Below are 24345 nucleotides of genomic sequence, written 5' to 3'. Positions count from 1 at the left end.
TTTCTTTAAATAATTATTTTTTCTGGCACAGTGAAGCACAGAGGTGTTTCGTTCATTCTGTGGAGTAAAAGCGATCGCCTCTCTTGTGCTCGGTCCTGTATCGAAGGTGAAGGACAAAGCCGGTATGAAAAGCAGAAAGGAGTGGCCAGCGCGTGGCGTGTGGCGTACTGGCGGCCCAGTATCGCCCCTCTGCTGACGAACGGCGGCGCGAAGGTGAAATGCGGCGCAGCTGTGACACACTTCCACTGGGGAAAGTGTCAAGGCTGTTGTTTCTCCCGCGCAGCGCCGACAATTTCTATTTCCCCGCGGGAAAAGCGCCGCCGAGCCTCGCCGGCTTTCTTCATCTGCTGAACGCCCAGGAGGGATAAGAACGACAATAGCAGCCATATAGCGCGCTACGCGGCTAAGATGTGAGTTACGGTATCCACAACCTGACTTGCCTTTACCGCGATACTGGTGGACGAGGTTCCGCCGAGCCTTTCTTCTTAAAAAGTATGGCCTTTTCATTGAAACGTTCGGCATGGAGACTCTAATTTCACTGACAGGTAGCAAATAGACGGCGAAGATGTAAACATCTACATTTTCACGACAACACTGCAAATTCACTTTTAATGCTTGGCAGACATCTTCCTTGCGATTTATCTTATTTTATTGCGGTGTTTGTTTCTCCATGGATGGGTGTCAATGAAAAATTTTCGCATTCTGAGGAGTCAGTTAGTGAATGAAATTTCGTGAAAAGATTTCGCCTCAACGAGAAAAGCCGTTATTGTAACGATTGCCTCCCCAAGTTACGTATCGTATCGACACTGCCCTTTTTTTTAAAACTTTTTCGATGTGCTCTGTCAATCCGAACTTGTAAGGATCAGATACCGTGCCGCAGTACTCCAGAATAGGACGGGCAATCATAATATAGGCAGCCTCTTTAATAGATCTGTTACTCTTCTAAGTCCTCTGCGAATGAAACGCAATGTTTGGCTCGCCTTACCCGCCATATTTTCTGTGTAATCTTTCCTGTTTAACTTGTTCGCTGCTGTAATCCATAGAAATTTACTTGAATCGACAGCCTTCAAGTTAATGTGATTTATCGTGTAACCAAAATTTAATGGATTCTTTTCTAGTGTTGAGAATTTCACACTTTATGTTTTTTAGAGTCAATTACTACTTTCCACACCATACTGATATCTTTCTTAAATCATTTTACAATTGGTGTCGATATTCTGATAACTTTACTAGACGGGAAAAGACAGCACAATTTGAAAAAAACTAAATCTTTGCAAAATCAAAATCTAAATCTAAATCGTTTATACAGGTTGGTCAGAACCAGTCTGCAATACTGGGTAGGGTGTCGCAGGGTACGTTGTTCTGAGAAATAAAGATAAAAAAATTCCATACGTTGTGCCGTTTGGAGTTAATTAGCATTGAAGTTAGCAAATCAGGTCGTCGCGCGCGCAAATTCAAGCGTCCCGACAGAGACGGAGTCACCAGACGTGCTCTTCGTTTGGTTTAATAAAGCCGAACAAGAGAGCGATACAAGAATTGGACGTGGGACGGTAGCAAAGATCGAACCCGAGCCAAAGGCAGGACACTCTCATCCGCAGTCATCTACGTGTTGAGAACAAACGACACTAACTATATCTGGCGGGCCGCTTGAATTTGAGGGCCCAACGGCCTGATTGGTTTTATTGCCAGCACAACCAACCGTGCAACACCCGTACAAGCTTTTCAGACTCCATCTGAGCACGCGTAATGCACAAGGATTAGCAGAGGGCCTATTAAGGGCCTGTTTCAACATTTTGCAGGTACCTTGTTATGACAAATTACCTTATCCATACCGATCGAATCTGTTTACTGAACCGATATATTCACTGTTTGGGAACAGAGTAAAACGGTGAACAGAGTAAAACGGTATACCAAAAAATAAAAGTGTATAGATTGTTCATAAAGTCTGTGTATCTCTCTCTCTCTTTATCTGTATGTCACTCACTCACTCACACACACACACACACACACACACACACACACACACACACACACACACACACACACACACACAGAGAGAGAGAGAGAGAGAGAGAGAGAGAGAGAGAGAGAGAGAGAGAGAGGTGGGGGGGACGGGGAGAGTAAATAGCCCATTGAACGAGTTTAAGCTAGCGACTCGCCACATCTGATATGCGGCGTCTTGATTATTCTTTATACCGAGACAGTTAATAGTTAGTTTTCTCTGCAGACTCACTATACCATGATTTGAAAAGGATGGAGGAGGATGTCAGCAGTTCTCTCCTGAATGGAACTAGCACATCAGCTGCCTCAAGTGAATAGAGAAACTACGGTAAACGTACATCTTGAGGTTCAGATGGAGATTTAGAACCCATTCTTCCAAAGTGTTATCAAATAACTGGAAGCATTGCCTCACCTCGCTCTAAGGTGCCGTTTCTGATGTTAGGTGGAGAAGAGTAAGCAATTTACTGAACTACATGAACTGCACAAAAAAGCTTTGCTTCATTTCCATGACTTGCATAATTTGATTGGTTGGTTGATTGGCGGAGGGGACCAGACAGTGAGGTCATCGGTCCCATCAGATTAGGGAAGGATGTTGAAGGAAATCGGCCGTCCCCTTTCAGGGGAATCACACTGGCATTTGCTTGAAGCGATGTAGGGAAATCACGGGAAGCCTAAAACAGGATGGCCGGACGCAGGTTTGAACCGTCGTCCTCCCGAACGCATAGCTTGCATTTCTTCTTTATCAGATACCTCTTGTTCGAAAATACCTTTGGTCACAGAATATCTGTAAGTACAGCCATTTGTGTAAAGGAAGTAAAACTAAACATGTGTTGTTAGTACCCTTCAGTAGAGGGCGCTGTGTTTCCAGCTGTGAACGGGACATTACAGTTTGTGTACGCTGTTCAGTCTTCCAATGTAATTCGAAGGGTAGCCGCCTGCGTAGCCGAATTCGCTTACGCACGCCTGTGCGGTGACACTCGACTCGGAGGTACGCCGGTTCGAATGCTGTTGGTGCATGAAATTTTCAATGCTAGTTCAAAAATGGCTCTGAACACTATGGGACTTAACATCTGAGGTCATCAGTCCCCTAGGGCCTAGAACTACTTGAACCTAACTAACCTAAGGACATCACACACATCCATGCCCGAGGCAGGATTCGAACCTGCGACCGTAGCGGTTGCGCAGTTCCAGACTGAAGCGCCTAGAACCGCTCGGCCACACCGGCCGGCCACTGCTAGTATTTAGCCCGCAAGTACAGGAGAGGATTTGTCGTAAGTGTCCGTACCATCAATCTTTGGTCATTGACCTGGATTAAATGACAAACCTCTCTGCAGAGTCTCATGAAGTGACACGTTCCACATCATTTCGTTGTTGGTTATCCGTCTGTCAGCTGAGGACGTTAAGTTTGGCGGTCCCACATGTGGTATTCTGGAGGGCTAGACTACGTGCAGGCACTGTGTTTCACCTTTTCCCTTCTTACATCATGATAGTACGATACAAACATAACTATACACTATGAACTATCTGATCAAAAGTATCCGGACACCTCTATATAATAGGGATTTGACCGCTAGATGTCACGAGTGTCGGACCCGCCAGTATAAAAGGAGGCGGTGAGTATAGTGTTGTTAGTAGAGAAGCAGTAACAGCAGATTTGGTCGGTCATGAGAACTCAGTGACATCGAATATGAGCCAGACACTGAATGTCACCTATGTCACACACCCATCAGGGACTGTCGGTAATGCGACTATGAAGTGGAAAGGTGGAGGGGCAACCATAGCTAAACCATTGTGGAGGATGGTTGTAAAGAATGGCATGAAACCAGTGGAAGGAATCTCTTGTGAGCTCCAAAATGCTACCAGCAGTTCAGCCACATCAATACCGTGCATAGGGAGTAAAAAACAATGGGGTACAATGGTAGAGCAGCGCATCATAAGCCACAGTAGTCAGTGCTAAGAGACGCGTGAGGCGCTGTAAAGAGCTAGTCCACTGGGCAGTGGATGACATCATGCTATGCCGTGTGGCAATCTGACTAAAGGGTTTGGCTTTTTCGACTCCCTGGAGAACGTTACATGGTATCGTGTGTAAAGCCAGAGGAGGTGGTGTTATGGTATGAGGAAGTTTTCGTGTTAGGGTGTGGTCCCCTTATTGCACTTAAGAAAACGATGAATGCGGGAGGATCTCAACATATTATACAGTTTTGAGTACTGAGTACAATTGTTTGTATCATCATGAAAATGCACCCTGTCATAAAGCAGCATCTCTGAGGCAATGATTTGTAAATAATTAAATTCCTTAGACGGACTGGCTTTCCCAGTGCCCGACTGAAGCCAATGGAACACCTTGGGATGAGTTGGAAGTCGTCTTCGATCCAGACTCCAGCTTCCAGTACCACTATCTCCTCTGGTTTCAACTCTTAAGAAGAATGGATTGCCATTCCTCCACGGATGCTCAAACACCTTACTGAAAGTGTCCCTGCATAGTTGAAACCTTCATAAAGGCAACGGATAGACACATCCCAGATCAATGTCCACTCACAGGTGTTCGGATAATATTGATCAGATAGTCTACACGGAACCATTACACTCACCTACACTCAGCAAGTACACATTTGTCACAACTCTCACATATACGAGGAGAAAGGGGCCAACGTTCCCTGATGAAGAATGTGGTTTCCGACCAGCGGATGAACCCACCCCGTGAGATATCCCTGCCAACAATGCCATACAACATTTACACTTCTTTTTGGTCGAAGTATCATTTCAAGTTTCAATCGTGTATGTCTAACCACTTTATCGCAAGCAACATTATCAGCGCGGGAAGCAGCCTGCTGAACTTGCGTACATCTTAGTGATGTCACTGGAAGACTCATCTCCTATCGTGAGACACAAATCACTTAATATCTGCCTGGTAATGGGCGCTCGTTGTCAGCAATGTTAGGTTGAACCACTACATACAATACTAATATCTCGTAGTAACCCGAGGAAAATGCACCAGAGCTGTGAGTTGTCTATTTGGTGCCAACTGAGAGGGCTGCATGGACCCACATAGTACGCAGCCGTCACAGTACAATCAGTATTGCCCCCAGACGCCTATTACGAACAATAAATCTGACTCATCTAGCGCCGTGGTACGCGCAGAAGATCGGCTAGGTAGCATCTGGAATGCAACTGGATCAGTGGCGTCGGGCTATTCCCACCGGCGAGTACAGAATTTATACGACACATGATGATATTCGTAGAAGAATACTGAGGCGGTCGTGTAGTAATGCATGACTCAGGAATGGAGTCCCGGGGGCTCAGCAGGAAGGGAGTCAATCATGTTTTAGGTCGGTGTCACTTACCAGTGTCGGACTTCTCTCGTAGCTGTAGAAGATAACTGGATGGCTGTGCAATGTGAGGACAGAGTAAATCCATGTTGTCCAGCCATACTGTCAACATTTCGAAGGTCTTTCAACGTAATAATGTACGAGCACTCCACGCCCACACCGTGAACAGCGTCCAGTAGGAGGCAGAAATCAACCGAATGGAATGGCCTGTAGTATCTGCTGACATCAACCCGACTGATCGGTTGAAACTTGACGTGTGCCGCCGAAAGAGCCCTTCTTCCACTATGGATGATCTCAAGAAGGTCGCCGTCATTGAGTGGAACAGCAACGTCTCGAATACCTTCCAGACACCATGACACGGAGGTTCCATACATGTTACACCGCACGGGGAGGAGAAACACTGCATTGAGAGTTACCCTACAGCCGATTTTTGATTTCACAGAAATGCAAAGCGGTGCATTTTCGGCAGACTGACTTTATTTTGATTAATGTTTTGTTTTCATTTCACAGCAAAATTCTTCTTTCCAGTTTTATAATGCTTATTCTTTTATCTCCGGTTGCACCTGAACCGAAGTCCACACTCGTTCAGAGATGTGCTGGTGTTTTTTGAGTAGGTTATTTAGTCGAGGCAACAGCAGTGATAACGCCGAAAATTTTACAATGACGCGCCTACGTGTGATTACTTGTGACTTACACGAGAAACAACAGGGAGTTCCGTATGCTGCTAAGAAATGAAAAATATCTCTCTTTTGCTTAACTCAGTTCTCTGGGAGAAAGCATTTATTTTCTTTAAATAATGTGTGTTTCGAGCTACTGGGCAGACACTAGATTACAAGTAAAGTTTTGTATACAAATAATTAGAGCATAAATGTCTTTATTAACTTCTGGATAACAAGAGGTCACCTAAATTTTACATCAATGAATGCGTTGTAAAGTGAACATTTGATACAGCTCTGTTTTTTAGTTATTGGTTGATTATAATTAGTAAATTCAACTTTGTGGTTACATGTATACGTTCATCTACCTGTTAACAGTATTGAGAGTGTTAAGAACTCTGCGGCTTCGTTAGGTTGAAACATGTTTCGTTCAGGTTCTTTGGCCAGAGGAAAGAAACGCCGGGCTATGTCGCTGTGAACGGCCTTCTTAAATAAATGTAGGCGAGCTATGTTCATTTCAGTTTTCGCTTCAATATAAGCGTCGTCATTAAAAATGTACATGCTTCACAGGGAAGCGGTGAAATTCTCTCTCAACGCTTCCACTTTCAGTTCCTTTTCTTTTCCCGCTGGTAACATTTTTCATTCACAGTTTGCTGCTTTATGAGGGAAGCTGAGTAAGCACCCAGAGAATTGTTTTCTCCTATAAATAATAGCCGAAACGCTACGATGCCAGTAAACAAATAGTCGAGAAACCATCCTGCGGCCCTTTTCAAGACGTATGTATATTTTAGCAGAACACGCAGAAGGAATAAATATTAAGGTACACCATTTTTAGCAATGAATGTATTTCCTATAGGAGATTGCATACGTATCCATTTACTTGTAGATACGCTGTTCGCCAAGCGGCTTTAGTTTCAGAAAGTTTGCGCTCGTTTAAACGGATGGGTTTTCTGGTCTCCTTTCAGCACAATCTAATATTGATTGATGCACTGCATCTATATATTGCGGTTAACCTAAACAGAATGTTGCAAAACGTTACCATTATCGTTAAATACGCCTCTCTGAAACTTATGGCAACAAATTTCTTTAACTGAGACTAAGTTTAAACTAAAAATCGCCAAAAAATTCTTGCAGTGTAATATTCCGCAATTTGTTTCTGGATTTGGGATACTCTTTTCCTAAAATAGGAATCTATTCAACTTAAAAATATTCAGTTAGTGGCCAAGAATATCCTGAATACAGTGGGAGTCAGTAAGATCAAGTTTTAGTTTTTAATGTACATTTTGGCATCAGCGTTTCTCATTTTAGATTTTGTTTGAAAGGCGAGGAATTCCATCAAAAGTCTTGAAATGATCTCCTATTTGCTACCAGAGAGAAATTCTGCTTATAATTTGCGATGAGACCGACGGCACTCCATGGCCCAGTTTCCATTCATGGTTCACAGCACTTTCGTGCTCCAGAAAGTCAGTGCGGCATGACAGAGGTATTTCAGTGGACTCCCGCTCCCTGTAAAGAAAAAAAAAATCCTGCACAAGAAGGGCAAACAGTTTCGAACTGTCATGCCTAAAATGCTGTTTCTGTGGCCGACGGTGTAGTTTGGAAACATTGAAATACATAGACTGAAGAGTAGTATACGTAACTTTCACAGGCGACGGGTGCAGAACACACTTGTTACTATTGCCTGTTATCGGAATGCACTTAGTATTGCTCACTTTTCGTATGGGGTTGAAGAAAACTACATCTTTCCTCGCTCCCTGAAAAGAGTTCCTTTCCCAGTTTAACAAAATCATTTACACTCCGACATGTTGTTACTTCATGTGTTCAAAGCTTAGAAATTGTAACAACATACTTTTTGAATGATCCGTAGGGACCAGTTCAGATCTTGATATAGCTATGTTGATTTATAGTTTTAGTCACTGATGTAAGCCACTCCAAGAGAGTACAGAAACAATAATTTACTTTCTGATATTGGTTTTACACTTACATAGTTCGACATCTAATTGTTGGTAATCTGTGTAACGAATAATAAATTTACAGCTTCTCGCGTTCGAGGAAAGTGCGATTCAAATCTTGGCTTAGCGACATTACTTTATATGTTCAGTGCAACGTTTTCTTCAGCAAGGAAGATCAGGTCAACAACGCTAAATGGCTCACTTGATACCCATCAACACATTATAAGACACATCTGCATTGAGAATTATATTTCATTCCATGTAATCAACTGGAAACACTTCATTACATTCCAAAATAGGATTATCAGTCATTTATTGTCACTACAAGCATCTTCTTTACTATGATCTTTTCCATCAGGCCATAAGCGACTACTGATCTTCACCATTTTTGAACTTAGGCAGTGTAAAGGATGATCCAACGTTTTATGAAAATGGAAGCGTATACGGGAGGAAGGAGTACAAATACCCATCCGACCATCCAGTTTGAAGTTTCCCATGGCTTTTATAAATCCATTCAGGTGGAAATCAATATAGCTACTTGAAAAATGTCGCGGGCATTTCCTGACCATTTGTGCCCATTGTATCTATTTATCTGTCTTTGATAAAATAATTGTCGACGGAATATCAAAATTATAACGTTCATTCCTCACTCCCTTACACACATTCTCTGACTGTAACATAGAAAACTGGATTTCGGGATTTTCAGTTACACTATTTCTGGAAAGCTAACGTGTAGCTTGCGGCCATATTTCGTCTTTTATTCTTCAGGAATAAAAATTTTAACATACTTTCTGTCACACCCTTGAAACAAAATTTTTACGCAGCTAATAATGACGCCTCTATTCACCGCACAGGGTATCTCACGAGGAGTGTTCAATGTTCAGGAATATAACAGGAACGATCATCTCAAGCAAAAAACTTCATCTGGACATATGCCCCATTCCGAATGATTTCAGAGCTAGAACGCATTTAATGTCCACTGTTGTCTGTTTTCTGTATTATTCAGTACACTGTCAGGTTTATACATGTACAGCAGCTAGTAAAATTTAGAACTCGCGTTTTACAAATTATCAATCGAAAAATACGTATTTTTAACATATTCACCTCTAATCATTATCGTACACGTCACATTACAGCTGGTGTACAGTTCACAGTAAATTTTCGAATATTCGACCTTGAGTTTCATTATATTCATCCACTCTTGCGGGAACATGCTGTGTTGCTTGTCTGAGTTCCTCTGGACGTCCGCTAATGAGGGCAGCGGCGTCCATGATGCGAGCAATCAGTTCATCTCGTATATTCACCTTCATTTGTACACCTCAGACTTCATCCCGAATGAGAGGGGAGTTTTCGTATCTTATTCCTTCTTTTTGTTAGCGTTAATCCCGTCTAGTACAGGCTCCACTGTGCTCAAGATTTGGCAATTTATTTAGTTTAACTGGGCGGACTGATGCCCTTTCTGTCGCCATATTCGTCAGTTACCTGTCTGTAAATTTCACTAATTTTGTTTTGTGTGTTACTGTATTTTAACAATTTGTTTATCGTGTTTTCTGAGTCAGGATTTGGGGACCAGCCCAGCATTTGCCTAAACGACTGTGGGAAACCAACCGCCTATAAACCACACTCAGGCTGGCCGGTGCCCCAGCCACGGTCGTTAATTCGCTGCGAGGATGCAATCCACGTCTGGCTCGCCTTCATGCCTCGCCAGCTAAGGCGCTACGCTGTACGAGCGGATCAGAGAGGAATATTCGCGTAATAGATCTGTAATCTGCCTCTGGTTGACTATTTTCGGTCCATGGATCGCACATTCAATGGATAAAGGCTCCATTTCTCCCGTATGTGATGACAGTGTGCTTCATATGTTAGCTCTATGGTAAAGCGGTAATAGTGAGTTCGCACAACTGAATATGGAACATAGTAAGACTGTTTCAGAATAAAACGGTACATGTAACCCTTATCCCGTATTTGTTTTTTATATAATGCGTTGAATACGTCACTAGTAAGCAGGTACACATCGATGGTGAACGTAAGTGAATATAATGAACCACCAACAAAAAATGCGACACTAACAACACACTAATAAAATATATTTTTCGCCACACGTACATTATTTTTGTCTTGTTGAAGTGAATTACTTTTCTTACAATACCAAGCAATTTATCTCTCTCTTTGTACAAAAAACTATGGGAAGGTTTTCACCTAAAAATGTTTTCTTCGCTCATTTGTACAGTGTATTTCAGTCAGTGCCACAGATACTTCTAGGCTGTTCTGAACTTTGACTACCGACAGGAGAGATCCCGCCTGCTGCTGGGCTGGAACATCCCACGCGTGGTGGCTGCCTCCTCAAGGCTTTCGCCGATCTCCGCAGACCGTGCATCTCCGGGAGAAAGTGTAAGATGAGAATGACTCACACTGGGTCCGGGCTGACCTGAATGAAATAGCTTTCACGTAGCGCTTACTTCACCAAAGAATGGGAAATTACTTGAATGTCATAGTACCGGGATCACTGACTGCAATATCGCTTCCTTGCATTATGAGTAACAGGTTTTACATTGTGGACACCGTAGGACTCATTTCTCTTCGGAATGCTCACATTTTGAAAGCTATTTAGTTGCATGTGCCTTTCCTTTAGCTTTCTGTCTTGTGATTAAGACGTTTCAAGTTCCTGCCATGGCTGGGACGTACTTATTTTACTGTCAAAAGAGGAAATGAATGTCATTTGTCGTGCTGAGTGCCAGAATCACGAGATGTAAACACGACAAGGCACGGAACGCAACAAAGTCATTTACTCAGAAATACTACTGTCATTTGAATGGAAGAAGAACATATAGTGACTAAAGGTGTCATGCGAATACTTGTAATATTTAATATTTACAGACGCTAAGAGCATATTACACAGTGACAAACAGGTACCGGGCCACGCAGCGTGTAATAACAGCTATCTTTACCTCATGATCGTAATCGACTTGTACAGCTTTGTCTTCAGTGTATGTTCGATGCTGCAGTACAGTAACAAACGTGGTCTTCTACGGCACTGTTTTCTTAGGAAGTGGGACTCCGTCTACTATGAGTAGAACTGGGTCACACTTACCATTGTGTCGTCATCCACTGTCCAGAACTCACAAAAGTCTCATACCGTAAATGAATACGTCGCCGTCGTCGCTGGTGCTCATGGGAAAATAGATGCTTTTTGTCAGCCTATCCAACAGTGATGTAAGCAATAAGCATGCGGGTTGGACTTTACCACTGTCTGGCACGTCCCATTACTGAGCCGACCTCGATTCCAGTATACTGATGGAAATCTAATTGCAAGCACCACCTCAGCTAGGTGCTTTATCTCCTTCATGCTATTCTGCATGCCCCTTTTTAGCAGCGCAGTGCCTTGGTACATGTAGCGGGGTACGTTGTAGACGCCCTCGAACGACGACGGCTACCGCTGTTTCCCTGCCTGCACGCTCGCATGACATGCGTTCGTATCTGGGACATGATTGGTAGGTAACTTTTCCATTGCTGTTCTCTAGCAACCACTTTTGATCATTTGTGGAATCGCAAACAAACAGCGAAGATTCATATGTACTTAGCCAGTCCGTCCTTTAAACAATAGTCACCCTGGCGACGAACATATTTCTCCCGACGAGAGACTAGTTTGTTGATACTGTCACTGTAGAATATTTGACTTTGTTGACGGATCAACAACCTCACCTCTGCTTGCACTGCTTTGATTGCTACAACTGTAGGATTCACGGCGCACTAAATTCACCTAAGTAAACGTCACGAACAATTAAGTATTGCTAATCATTAACGATTTCTCATGTCCCTAGTCTGTGATTTATAGTTTACTTCTTTTCTACTATCCGATTCTTCATCGGTTTTCCTTAGTAATTCTGTGCGGGTGTCGCATAACATCTCTCAGATTCTAACGATGAGAACCTTACACATTTTTATAGCAGAAGGTAAACTACCGTGCTGGCAAAAATTTAGAACGCTTAAAGATTTTGCGTGTCATCCTTGTTCAGTGACAATGCTAATCATCTTTGTATAGTTTCAGTTTTAGTACATGTACCGCCGAAACGCACTTTCACTGTGACATGCAAGCACAACTCACGAGCAGCACCCACAGCTTCACTTCCGCCAGTACTTATTCTCCCACTTTCCTACTTCACAGGCGTTCTCCTGCACAATTTGAGGGAACGGCATTCTTGTAATAAAGATTACATTGGAGAAATAGCTTAGCCACAACCTAGGTACCCGCAAAGTGCGCAGGAGAACTTATGTGAAATTTGAAAGGTAGGAGAAAATATACTGACGGCAGCGAAGCTGTAAGGGTGGATCCTAAGACTTGCTTGGATAGTTCTGTTGGCTGACCATTTGACCGAGTCTCAGGTCCGATTACCGGTCCGGCACGCAGTTTAGAATTTTAAAATAAGCACACACTTCGCTGCAGAGCGAAAATTAATTCAGGAAATTAATGTTCGTTATTACGAAAAAAACAAATTGATATTTTTTCATGTTCTTCTGTATTCTCTTATTCCATTTATATACATTACAGCAACAGTTCATAAACCATCCTCGATTGAAGTGATAAATTGGTTAAGAGGGTGTGTTGAAAACCAATGTCTCTGAATTTTTTATTTGGAAACTCTTAAGGCTTTTTAAATAAAACAGACATTACTAACATTCTACATCTCTATTCCTCATGTCAACGTATTTATTTATCAACGTAGTCACCCTGGCGACGGATAGATTTCTCCCAACGAGACACCAGTTCGTTGATACCGTCACTGTAGAACGTTCGACATTGTTGACGGAGCCACACCTGTACTTGCACTGCTTCATCACTATCAAAGTAATGTCTTCGAAGGTGCTCTCGAAGTTTTGGAAACGGATGAAAATCGGATGGGGCCAACTCTTGATCGGATGGAGAATGATCCATAACAGTGAACCCAAGGCGTCGGATTGTTGCAAATTTCGCAGCGTTAGTGTGTATCTGGCATTGCCGTGCTGAAGAAGAGGGGGCTTTCTTGTGTGGACGAACTCCTCAAATACGAAACATGATTACAGCACACTGTTTTTCACGCAACGACATAGTTTCGTTACACAGCGCCATGATACACGCCAAAATCCCGAGCCCTCTAGGGGCAGAGGGCTAAAAATATGTAGACATGAATATCAAAGGTGAATAATGTCAATGACGTTCCTTTTGTTTGAACAGATTTAAGAGTTTTCACATAAGAAAAACCAGAGACATTACTTTTCAGTACGACCTCGTAAAACAATTGGTATTCGGCAAGAGAGAGGTTCAAAACCTGTTCAGAAATTGTAATTTTGAGTTCTACGTTTGCCTAAACGACGTCGGGTAATTTTCCGAATGGTTTCTTCTAAAATTCTTTGACTGATTTCCCATACCATTCTTCCCCATTAAGAGCTGATCCTTCATCGTTTGCTATTAATGTTTCTTCGTACTTTAACTTTGAAAAAAATCCAGTGATTATCTTGACAAGGCCTTTAGAGGCGAAAGTCTGTCGTGTCATTTGTCTAACTATTTAAATCAATCGAAGTTAAGATCTTTGCTCCAGTGTACAATGTAAACCATGGTCATATCTTGGAATGCATCATATAGGTAGCACAATAGGCCTACCTGTTATTGGTTAATAACCCACACAGCTGAATATAAACTCGTTGTCTGATCCGTAAGGTTCCCATAAAGTAGCCTGAATAAAATAGTTGTGACGCTACACGTGAGAGAGCAACATCCTGATTACAATTACTCTCCAGCTCACTGTTTTAACTTCTGATAAATATTCACCATAGGCTATATTCCGTTAAAGGATAGAAGCACTTCATATTAATAATGATCCCAGTGAAAATCGTCATCTTACCCTTGCTCCCAGAGGTGACAGCCCACACAATGTAGTTTGGAATATGACTGTACCGTTTTAAAATATAACAGATACTGAAACTCTGCTTATTCTCCGTTAAAGGTTAATAAGATGTCTTCTCAGTAAATTAAAGTTGTCATTATGTATATCACTCTCAGACATCTTCTGATAAGAGCAGAAACAGCTACAGTAATTCCCGTGACTTTCCTTGAAGGAGGTGTGTGCACTGGACTCCAGACACCGTAAGTGCAGCAACAGGGCGGGAAAACCTTTACTCACATGCTGTGTAAAGATAATTAGGAAATGTATGGTTCGTGTTAGGGCCAGGATAGTGCGGAGACACGGCTTGGCTCTTACGCATGCAGTGGGGGCCCTCTCTGCAGCGCATCCGAAGGCTTAGTGTCAGAAGGAACAGTGACATACCAAAAACCTGCTACATCATTATAACTGAACCGATTTCACCGGCAGAGGTAATTACATACACATTAAAAATTCTTTCACAACGCTCAGTTGTGCATCAAATATGGCGTCGTCAGGAGTTCCGTGAAATAGTTTTTTTCTTTTATAGCATATTCGGTTTTCATGTTTGCGCTCATGAGTTGTGTACTATGTCGCAATGTGTCCTCTTCAAGCCAGATGATGTTGATGCCTTTTGATATGTGAAACTTCTACTCACAACAGAAAATATCGTAAGGCTGCTTACGAAGTATGTGGTCTGCATGAAGACAATGCATAGGTTACTGAAGAGCATATAACAATAAAATATTTGTCATATAATGTTGCAGTACAGTGATTTTAAACTTTCACAGAGTGGTTCAAGTCAAGACGTGATTAAAATAGTGTAATGGTAACAACTAGATAGTGATAGATCGACAGATGGATAGAAAGAGAGAAGCTTTTATGCATAACCTTCTCAGTGGAAAGCACTTAAAGCCTGACCCCTTGGTTTTAAGGTGTTGTTTGAGCGATAATCAGAATATTAAAGGTATGTGCGTTGTTACTGCATGACTAACTCAGGCAGCGCTAACATTATACTTTGAGGCTGTGGAAGAACAGTCAGCTATCCTGGTCATCTTTCGTTTTTAAGCCGTTTACCGATAACTATTTGAATATCCATATCGTAAATGCAGCTCGATTCTTTCTGTAATCAGTGAAATACTGGCTATCGTTCCAACAAAGAATAAGATCACAATTTTTGTGATTGATGTAAAAAGGAACTCACCAGGAGATTTGCGGTCAAGTTAGCAGTTAATTTATCAAACAAAGAAATAGCCTATTACGGTACTGTACGAAAAATGAATAAGTAAATAAATAATTTTCAGCCGGCCGATGTGGCCGAGCGGTTCTAGGCGCTACAGTCTGGACCCGCGCGACCGCTACGGTCGCAGGTTCGAATCCTGCCTCGGGCATGGATGTGTGTGATGTCCTTAGGTTACTTAGGTTTAAGTAGTTCTAAGTTCTAGGGGACTGATGACCTCAGAAGTTAAGTCCCATAGTGCTCAGAGCCAGCCAAATAATTTTCAGAATCTCATCAATGATTATCTTGCCACTATAGATTCACATATTTGTCAAAACTAAAAGGACTACAAAAGTTTTGGTCGTAAGACTTACTTATTGGCATGAAAATACGACAAACGCAAAAAGTAATCCAAAAAAATAAGGACTTTCATTTATTGCCGTGCTCTTAGTGTCTTTTCTTGACATTATGGAACAATGTGTGGTAAATATATAGTCAAATAGTTACATCAACTGTTCTCAAATTCAAGTGTTTATTTATGCCAGTATACATACAGAACCAAAGCTGAATGATTTAAGTTACGGCTTCCTATTCAACAGTAGTATTGGGTGATCGTTCGCAGTTTTGACAGCTTGAAGTTGCTGTGCTGTGGACACCATCGAGGTCCTATTCGTTTCAAATCCCGCCCTACAATGGCATTTCAGAAAATAAGTTTCTTCCAGGAGGTACTCGAAACAGAAAATAGCGCCCCTAGTCTTACATTCTGCCTAATCTGATTCATTGTTCAGATTTCAAGTGTTAGATGAAGTTGTGCCTTACAGATTATCACGTATTATCTGTAATAAAGAATAAGAAGGACTCTGATTTTTTATTACGTAATTTTTTGTTCTTGGGGCCCTACATATTATTTATGGCTGTGATATACCAACGTTTTGCGCCACATGTTAAAGGAGAGCAATTACACCTTGATTTTTGTTTGTGCCTTACGTTTGAGATTAATAGGAACCATCTTTGATGTGGAATGAAAGCTAAGAATGCATGGTGTGAAGGTAGTATAAAATCAGAAACAAGATGCCACAGAATCATCGTAGTGGCTGATTGACAGTCATTTGTGAAACTCTTCGCGATGTTTATATTTTTAATTCATTTGGGCCCTTCTTGAGTAAACAACAAAGGCAGTTAAAACACGGATTAATAAAGGGAACGTCAGAGTAAAGAAGAAGTGTGTATCGTAATGACTTTCAGTGAAACAAATAAACCATTAAAACTTTCGGACAGGTACACCGATCAGGTCAATGGCAGTATATTGCGAACTGTCTGGGAGCCACATTTGTTTGCATGAAATCAGTGATGCAGTGAATCGTTCATAACCCATAGTCCATAGCTCTTTCTAACTATTGGAGGACGTTAATTGGCTACTACTACAATGTTTCACGTTGATGATGATTGGGGAAAACCAAAAAATTGAAGCGGACATGTGGCGTTCGTCTAAATATAAAAAATTCATAATAAAATATGTCCTAGTCCCAGTGTATGTTATATATGTAATCCAAATAACTTCTTTTGTCTATTCAGAACAGAAGTACTACGTAATCCATGGGACTGCAGATTAATTTCATAGATAAAATGTAGTTTCATATCATAAGTGGCTTTTCAAGAAAAAAGAGTGGAACGTGAAAATGCACGTAAAATGAATAAATTGCTATACTATATTTAAGACAGTGGATTAGAAAGCTGACAAATAAGGAAGAAAGAAAAGTTGTGGTTTCTGACAGATTTCTGACAGACGGGACAGCAACTAGTATACTAGACACCAGGTGAATAAATGTATCACTTCGACTCTCAAACGGAGTATAACTGAAAAATATATGCTAGGTGTGCGCTCAAGCCTACGAAATGAAGCAACGGAGGGCTTGCCGCCAGATTGTGAAGCGTTATGAAACTGTAACATAGGACTTCCTGAGCCGAATAGTAACAGGTGATGAAACCTGGCTTCATTACTTGCAGCTTGAGAGGATCCCAGCGGGCGGAAATTTCATTCACGTGGAGAGGAGCAGGCGCCTGTGCGCGGTCTGCAGCTCCCGTGTCTCCAAGGATTTTCTTTTTTTAACGACAAATGAGGCTCTAGCCGAAATACTGTGTGCCTGCTCACAAGGATGTACAAGTTGCTCCGGAAAATAATGACATCTTCGCCGCCCTATCCGCTGTGTCTCTTGTGTAGAAATATAATATCTGATTCCGTTTATACGTCTTTTATCTGATCACTTGATGTTTTAAATTGGTATTACTGTTGCATTATGGAGTAGATGATGACTTAATCTGCACTCAGCAAGCCTGATAATTATCGCTATCAGCGGATAGTAATGCGAGGAAATTTAAAATTAATATTAGCTTACATACCAAATTTCTCTGAATTGGATGAGGATTCTAGCATGTTTACTTAAATGTTTTCTACAGACAAAGGAAGCAACTACATGTTTGAGTATACAGTAATCATGATTTTCGGGAACATAATGCGGAGATAGTGTGTGCATTGTAATAAGGTTGGCCGTTCGATTGAAGTACTAGTCACAAACTGGGAATGTAATTACATTACATTTGATAGCAACTTAGATGTATATCGCATTAGTTCAGTTTGGAGAAACACTGTCTATAATAATTCCTTCGTCTTTCAAAACACTCAGTAAATCAAAGAGAACCAACTGTTAACCACTCGAGTAGAGACTTAGTTTTGTAGTTAGTGTTAACACCCAGGCACTGAAAGCGAAGGTCCTCTTCGGTGTTCTTAAAACCATCACGGAAGTAATGGGGAAGCCAACAAAAATCACTTGTCTCTATTAAAAACGAAAATGAGAAATTGTAGAATCAGGGAGATGTTAAACATTCTTAGTAGTCAAGGATTTTGTGGGAAATGCGTTACAAAAAGATCCTAAAGCACTTCGCACACTTGCCTCAGTATAGTTACCGCCTCTAATGACCTCGTCCTTCCTTCAGTGCAGATTACTCATGAAGAGTCGATGATTTCCAGAAACCTTTTCTAATGTTGCGTTTCAAAATGAGTTCACCATTCGAAAAGATGCATTTCTTCCTTTCATTATTGTACTTCATCGAGTTTATGTATTTTCATACATTTATACTGACCATTAATAACTGTAAGCTAAATATTACTTCAGCCACCAGATGGGACACAAGTAGATGATATACAACATACGATTCAGTTACACACAGTAAAAGTTTCAAAACGCTTTTGTCAATTTAGCAGTTATGTAGGAGATACTCCGGTGTTATACAACATACAGTAATGGCTTCAAAGAGGTTTCGTTCACTCTGTGGATTAGGAATTTTGAAATGACTGAGTGTAATAGTTCGAACACGGACAATATCAACTGAACAGTGTTTAAATCGAGATATTCTTTTTGTATCTCTAGCGTACAAAGATCTCAGTTTGGAGGTTGAAACAACAAAGTATATTATTTAGGACTTATTAAGGAAATGAAGGTGCAATGCAGATGCAGAAAATAATAATTTTAAGGAATTAACTAGATCACATTGTGCATCATTACCATCTTGTAATAGGAGAAAGCTTCCTTTCTCGTTGCTGAGTACGCGACTCCTATGTATAAATACGTGAGCAAATATATATTATCTTTCGTCAAATTGTTTACACAATCAACTCAATTCATGAGAAACGCAGGAAGAAAAACACTGTCCTATGCTTTCTATGAAGTCTTAATTTCATTTTTATGTAATACAATAAACTGTTGTAAAGTTAGAAAGTATCGCTTCAGTCTGATAAACTTGAAATGTTAGATATCTCGATAACAAAAGAAATTTGCCAGTTTATTTGTTTAGTATCTCTCCTAGCACTCGCCTCAGAATCGAACGGAATGTTGTTGAAAGTGACAGCGTTACAGAACCACATTTATAATTATATATTTTACTTTTAAAATCTACGTTGAAATACTGACAGGACTTAGTCCAAATAAACAGATTCTATTGCTATTGCACATACAGTTACGTGTAGCTTTTCTAGCAGAATTAAGCAGAAAATTTTGCTTACAAAGGATTTTGTTATAATACTAGGAAAACGGTTAGAAAGGAAGCTCATACCCATATGAGGAAGTAAATACATGCGCGCGGACTGAAACGATGTCCAAATGAGGTACCTCAAACGTTTATCTCTGGTACTCTAAAAGTTGCAAGACATTACAGCGAATGCCTGAAGTATTACTGACTGTTTCTGAAACATTAAATTTTTAAAACTGTTAGAATCGTCTGCGCATTAATGACGGTTGTAGTGAGCTCAATAAATTGGTATTACTGTGTCGTGGTTAATAAGAAGTTTTTATCCAAAAAAATAAAAAAAAAACAGCGAGTAACAAGACTACCTTAACTTACTATGGACAGAAGGCCCATCTTTTTGGGTTTATTGAAGCTCAAGACTCAGATGAAATTGAGAGAAAGAAAAAAAAAGAGTGAAAGGTAGAAGGAAAAGTTTTGCCACACGTGACACACACGTTGTGGTCGTATTGCAGCAACAGCGCCTGGATCGCAAGGCAATCGATATGCGACGATTGCATGTCACGTTACCGCTCATCGCAACACCGTCGCCGTCTCTGTGACACGATTTCACTTTCGCTTTACCGACCTGGCAAGGAGTTTATACTTTCGCAGTCGTGTGCTGCGTTCAAGTAATTCATAATCACTAAAGCGGCTGTCGCACAGCCTGACAGACAGACAAAAGTACACTCCAGCATTCACCAACACAACTTTCCACTGTGTAAAAATGTTTACACAACTGTGAGACGTCTATTTTTTTTAAGGTACCGGTATTGGATTTTCAGTTATATTCTCATTTTGTAGGACCGTGCATACTAATTTTACTTCTATAGCCACTGCCGCGCGTACAGGTGTTCCGTGTACAATTAACTTTGAAGCCAGCTGAACAGGCTTCGAAATGGCCCCTCGTGCGGGAAAATGAATCAATACGCAAATAGCTACACTATGACTTTCCCAAATATACAAAACGCATGCGTCCTAATTTCGTTTTCGATATAAGAGTTCGAGCTCGGCACCCGGTAGGAGTGTGGGTACAACAGCAAACATATTTGTATTGAATGTGTTTCAGTTCACAGTATCGTTTACATGAATTATAACCCAGTATGTAGAATACCTGCCAACGACCTTGCCACAGTGATAACGCTGGTCCCCGTCAGACAATCGAAGTTAAGCGGTGTCGGGCTTGGCTAGAACATGGATGGATCACAGTCCAGATCTGCCGAGTGCTGTTGACAAGCGGGATGCACTCAGCCCTTGTGAGGCCAATTGAGGAGCTACCTGACTGAGAAGCAGCGGCACTGGTCATGAAAAATGACAATGGCCGGTAGAGTGGGGTGCTGACCACATTCCCCTCCGTATCCGCATCTGGTGACGCCTAAGGGCTGAGGATGACACGATGGTCGGACGTTGTTTGTTTGTATCTAGTATACTTTGGATTCAAGCCTTAACTGTCGAAATCAGGTGAATGGATAGAAGTCTGAAATCAGATTTCAAAATCTGAAAAAAATGTAATACAATTGCAGGCATAATTTTGTGTGTTGATCATGATACACATTACGTAATCAACTTTTAAACGCCTAATTATACGCGTAATTAAAAAGGTCAGGTACTTCACATGTCGCTTGAGGCCTTGACAATATGCAAAAATAGCAGCTAGACAGTGGCTTATATAGATCCTTGCCGTTAGACTTTATTCTCTTCAATGTCAAATCAGACCTACGTGAATATAAAGGGGTGGCCTACGCCAAATTCAATTAGAGCGGCCAGGCCAGAGATGACTGTATATTCATCTAATTTTCAGCAGCAATACGCACAGAACTGTTGCAGTTTTATTGTTTGGTAACCGATAAAATCTGCTGATATAAATATTGTTTACACGAGTGTTAAAGTTGTAGTCGCAAACTCCAGACGTAGAAAGTTGCCAGTGACAAGGTATTTAAAGGAACCGATCCGAAACACACACTGTGAAATATCTGGTGATCGATATTTTTTTGAATTCTAAGGTTCGATATGATGCAGTGAGCACTATATTTCCTCCTTAGAAAACAAGTCGCGTACTAGACATCGAAAAGAATACTTGAATTTAAATCAGGTAGCATGTACGTAAAATCATAAGATCAGACGGTTATCCAATTTTCCAAAGATCTCGAAAGAAATCTTCCCGTGTTATACGACTTAACTTCTGAAGCTTTATCATCTACTTGATGAATGAAAAGTAAATCGTTTTCTCTTTTTAGGGAAGAGAGTAGTTCAACAATCTTGACGAAATCTTGATATGGTTTTCCGCTGTCCCTGAATAACTCCAGATGAATATTGGGATGATGGCTTGAAACAGACCTCAATTGATTTCCTATCTCCACCATTATCCAATCCAGCTAGAGTTCATCACTAATTAGATCGACGTCGACGAGTGGTAAATCTCCAATCCCTGTTCCTCCCCCTACAATATTGGCGCAGTCTTAGTGGTTAACAACCATTTCTCACGTTCTCAGAACAGAAATAGTAAATAGGATTTAATGTAGTTTATGCATAACAATCGTAATAGGAATTGAGAATTACTGATAATTTTGGTTAAATATGTCTTTAAAGAGTTGGACACTTGTAAAAATATCGTCACGGATTTATTTGAATTGCAAAAGCTAAACATATAGTTCGGTGTCAGTTGCAACGTAAACATGGCGTTCAAAGGAAATGAATGGTTCAAATGGCTCTGAGCACTATGGGACTTAACATCCGTGGTCATCAGTCCCCTAGAACTTAGAACTAATTAAACCTAACTAACCTAAGGACATCACACACATCCATGCCCGAGGCAGGATTCGAACCTGCGACCGTAGCAGTCGCGCGGTTCCGGACTGAGCGCCTAGAACCGCTAGACCACCGCGGCCGGCTAAAGGAAATGAGATGCCGATCCTAGTATCTGTACAGGTACTGACTGGAAAGAAGTAAAATGTGTGATACGTGGCTAACATGAAAAAGTTATGCGGAGTGGCCGCGTGGTTAGAAGCGTCATGTCACGAATCGCGCGGTCCCTCCCGCTGGAGGTTCGAGTCCTCCCTCGGACATGGGTGTGTGTGTTGTCCTTAGCATAAGTTAGGTCTAGTAGCGTGTAAGTCTAGGGACCGATGACATCAGCAGTTTGGTCCCTTAGAAATTCACACAAACTAACCTGAAAAAGAAAACCTCACGAAAAACAGTGTACTGGAAAGGAAACTAATTCCTGATATGATTATTGTTTTTCAAATCTGTTTGATATCAACAGTAACTGATTTAATATGCTCTCTACAAAAGTAAGCTGAATACAGCATCGTGTAAATAATATCTGAAATAATCAGTCTCACAATAGGGGTAAAACGTTGGGAGAGATATATACTGGTTGAAATAATTACGGTAATGTTAACATTAGTTGTTGATTACCAAAACTGCAGTAACAGAACTGCAGTATACAGTCCATCCAGCGCATGTTGGAACTAACAGCCAATACCAGAACATTTTATACCTAGGCTATAGTAAGACCTATCACATATCGATGCTCCGGGTAGTTTATTTTAGAAACTATATATCGTGTGACATGGCATAAGACAAATTTATTACTTATTACATTTACTAAATATTGGAGAGGAGAATTTGCTGGCATGGGGAAAAAAGTAAAAACATTTCGTCGACGCCAAGGCCTTTAGAGATGCACACAAGCTCAGTAAGAGAATGACGTATAAATGAAGCGACTATTTTGTATTTATGGAACCATGGAGGCACTCGCCTATTTTCTTTTTCCGATTTTGGCCGTCTAGGGACCGCGTTAAACAACTATTTTTCAGTGTACATTTCTCCTATTGCGCTCCTCCTCTTTTCTCTTCTGCCAATATGTCTTCATCCTCTCTCTGTGCTGCTCCCTTCGGTCTTCTGTCCACACTGTTCCTCCAGTTCTTCTCTTCTTCACTTCAAATCCTTCAAAATGTTGAATTTTGTCTCTCATTAAGTCTCTGTTGGTTATATCATCTTCTCCTATACCCATCCCCTCTAAGTCTGCTTTGACTTCTTTGAACCAGGTAATTTGGGTTCTGGGGTTCTTGTCAAAAAACATGAATACTTTCTTTGTCAGCCTTTCATCATTCATTCTTTTCAAATGGGCGTAAAAGCTTACTCTTCTCTTCCTCATAGTATCTCCCACTTTCTCAATTTTGTCATACACTTCTCAATTACTTCTAAGCTTCCAAGTCCCATTCTCAAACCTCGGCCCAAGTACTCTTCTAATGATTTTTCGCTCCTTTTTTGCTATGGCTTCCATTTCCTTGTTAGTGTTCATTGCTAAACATTCAGATGCATCACAGTGTTGTAGTGCCTTATTTTGCGTTAATTGATACTGACTTCTTGTTGTACACATTCTTTGTTAGCTGGAATGCCATTTCCATTTTTCTTGTTCTTGTTTTATTTCCTTCTTTATCTGAAGCATTGGGCTGGATGATTTCCCCTAAATATTTGAAATTAGAAACCTTCTTTATCTGGCCATACTTTGTAATCACATTGTTCGGTGCCTCTTTTACATTGGTTAGGTACTCTGTCTTTTCAAAGGAGATTTTCAGTCCTGCTTTTTCTGCTGTTTCATTCAGAATATTGATCTGTTTGACTGCTTCTTCCAAACTTCCTGCCAGAATCGCTAAGTCATCAGCAAAAGCGAGGCAATCTACTTCTAAGCCATCCTTTATTCTTCCTAATCTCATTTTTTGTATTCCTTCTTCAGTCGTTTTCTTCATCCACTCTCTAATAACTTTTTCTAACACACAGTTGAATAGGGTAGGTGACAACCCATCTCCTTGTCTTAATCCTGTTTTGATTTTGAATGGTGTGGATACCTCACCACGGAACTTTACTTTTGCATAGGTATCCGTAAGTGTTTCTTTGACGATTGCGACTGTTTTCTTGTCTGCTCCAAACTCCGTAAGGATGTTAACCAAGGTTGTTCTGTCAACGGAGTCGTACGCCTTCTTGAAGTCAACAAACGTGATAAATATGTCTTTTCCTCTTAATCGTCTATATTTAATAATTAACTTCAAGTTTAAAATTTGCTCCACACAAGATCTTCCCTTCCTAAAGCCTGCTTGGTATTCACCAATTTCTTGATCCAGTTGTTTCTCCAATCTGTTTTGTAGGGCCTTAGATAGAATTTTATACGTTACCGGAAGTAAAGATATCCCTCTGTAGTTATTTGCATCGGCTTTATGCCCTTTCTTG

The 24345-nt window shown here is 41.0% G+C and overlaps 1 long non-coding RNA gene and 1 other non-coding gene across 2 annotated transcripts in view; both read right to left on the bottom strand.

Moving 5' to 3' along the window:
* The window catches only part of LOC124721958, a 150745-nt gene that overhangs the window by 106504 nt on the left and 19896 nt on the right, over nucleotides 1-24345 (bottom strand). The gene's annotated exons all lie outside the window — the stretch shown is intronic.
* On the bottom strand, nucleotides 11910-12014 carry LOC124723921. The gene has a single exon (XR_007006580.1). It is a non-coding gene; the product is annotated as a U6 spliceosomal RNA (small nuclear RNA).

The sequence above is a fragment of the Schistocerca piceifrons genome, chromosome X, assembly GCF_021461385.2.
Source record: "Schistocerca piceifrons isolate TAMUIC-IGC-003096 chromosome X, iqSchPice1.1, whole genome shotgun sequence".
In the NCBI taxonomy this organism is placed as follows: Eukaryota; Metazoa; Arthropoda; class Insecta; order Orthoptera; family Acrididae; genus Schistocerca; species Schistocerca piceifrons.
Note: the sequence above shows the minus strand (reverse complement) of the source record. Positions and strands in the feature narration are given on the sequence as shown.